A 2288-nucleotide genomic window follows, 5' to 3' on the forward strand; every position below is an offset into this window, starting at 1 on the left:
CTTGTTAGTCAAGTAATCAACTTTGATTTTCAAAATCAAATCTTTTTGAATTTCTTTTTCAAATCTTTTTCAAATAAAGTTTCAATCATATCTTTTTCAAAATCAATTTCAAAATCTTTTCTAACTTCTTATCTTTTTCAAAAATAATTTTCAAATCTTTTTCAATCAATCTTATCTCTTTGTTTCAATCATATCTTTTTCAAAACTACCTAACTAATTCTCTCTAATTTTCAAAAATCCCTTCCCTCTTTTACAAATTTCCTTTTTAATTAACTAATTGTTTTAATTTTTAATTTAATTTGATTTCAATTTTAATTTTCAAAATTTAACTTTAAATTTTATTTTTAATTTAATTAATTTTCGAAATTCCCCCTCTCTCATCTCTTTCTAATTATTTATTTATTTACTAACAATTCTCTTCATCTCAAAATTCGAACCCTCCCTTCCTCTTGGTGTTCGAATTTTTCTTCTTCTATTCTTCTATTTTTATACTCACATAAAGGAATCTCTATACTATGACATAGAGGATTCCATATTTTCTTTTCTGTTTTCTTCTTTTTCATATGAGCAGGAAGTTGAAGCTGATCCTGAACCTGAAAGGACTCTGAAGAGGAAGCTAAGGGAAGCCAAAGCACAACTCTCTGGAGAAAATCTGACAGAAATTTTCGAAAAAGAAGAGAACATGGCCGAAAATAATAACAATGCAAGGAAGATGCTTGGTGACTTTACTGCACCAAATTCCAATTTACATGGAAGAAGCATCTCAATCCCTGCCATTGGAGCAAACAATTTTGAGCTGAAACCTCAATTAGTTTCTCTGATGCGACAGAACTGCAAGTTTCATGGACTTCCATCAGAAGATCATTTTCAGTTCTTAACTGAATTCTTGCAAATCTGTGATACTGTTAAGACCAATGGGGTTGATCCTGAGGTCTACAGGCTTATGCTTTTCCCGTTTGCTGTAAGAGACAGAGCTAGAGTATGGTTGGACTCTCAACCTAAGGACAGCCTGAACTCTTGGGATAAGCTGGTCACGGCTTTCTTAGCCAAGTTCTTTCCTCCTCAAAAGCTTAGCAAGCTTAGAGTGGATGTTCAAACCTTCAAATAAAAGGAAGGTGAATCCCTCTATGAAGCTTGGGAGAGATACAAGGAACTGACTAAAAGGTGTCCGTCTGACATGCTTTCAGAATGGACCATCCTGGATATATTCTATGATGGTCTGTCTGAGTTATCAAAGATGTCATTGGACCATTCTGCAGGTGGATCCATTCACCTAAAGAAAACACCTACAGAAGCTCAAGAACTCATTGACATGGTTGCAAATAACCAGTTCATGTATACTTCTGAAAGGAATCCTGTGAATAATGGGACGCCTATGAGGAAGGGAGTTCTTGAAATTGATACTCTGAATGCCATATTGGCTCAGAATAAAATATTGACTCAGCAAGTCAATATGATCTCTCAGAGTCTGAATGGATTGAAGGAATCATCCAACAGTACTAAAGAGGCATCTTCTGAAGAAGAAGCTTATGATCCTGAGAACCCTGCAATAGCAGAAGTGAATTACATGAGTGAACCCTATAGAAACACCTATAATCCCTCATGGAGAAATCATCCAAATTTCTCATGGAAGGATCAACAAAAGCCTCAACAAGGCTTTAATAATGGTGGAAGAAATAGGTTTAGCAATAGCAAACCTTTTCCATCATCCACTCAGCAACAGACAGAGAATTCTGAGCAGAATCCATCTAGCTTGGCAAATATAGTCTCTGATCTATCTAAGGCCACTTTAAGTTTCATGAATGAAACAAGGTCCTCCATTAGAAATTTGGAGGCACAAGTGGGCATCTGAGTAAAAGAGTCACTGAAACTCCTCCTAGTACTCTCCCAAGCAATACAGAAGAGAATCCAAAAAGAGAGTGCAAGGCCATTGATTTAACCATCATGGCCGAACCTATAAGGGAGGGAGAGGACGTGAATCCCAGTGAGGAAGACCTCCTGGGACGTCCAGTGATCAACAAGGAGTTTCCTTTTGAGGAACCAAAAGAATCTGAGGCTCATCTAGAGACCATAGAGATTCCATTGAACCTCCTTATGCCCTTCATGAGCTCTGATGAGTATTCTTCTTCTGAAGAGAATGAAGATGTTACTGAAGAGCAAGTTGCTAAGTACCTTGGTGCAATCATGAAGCTGAATGCCAACTTATTTGGTAATGAGACTTGGGAAGATGAACCTCCCTTGCTCATCAATGAACTGAGTGTTTGGATCAACTGACATTGCCTCAGAAG

At 36.9% G+C, this 2288-nt stretch overlaps 1 non-coding gene across 1 annotated transcript; it reads right to left on the reverse strand.

Moving 5' to 3' along the window:
• Nucleotides 1–1075: 1075 nt before the first annotated feature.
• On the reverse strand, nucleotides 1076–1183 carry LOC112731493 (small nucleolar RNA R71). Its single transcript, XR_003167267.1, has one exon. It is a non-coding gene; the product is annotated as a small nucleolar RNA R71 (small nucleolar RNA).
• Nucleotides 1184–2288: the final 1105 nt, after the last annotated feature.

Source organism: Arachis hypogaea, chromosome 12, assembly GCF_003086295.3.
Source record: "Arachis hypogaea cultivar Tifrunner chromosome 12, arahy.Tifrunner.gnm2.J5K5, whole genome shotgun sequence".
NCBI lineage: Eukaryota > Viridiplantae > Streptophyta > Magnoliopsida > Fabales > Fabaceae > Arachis > Arachis hypogaea.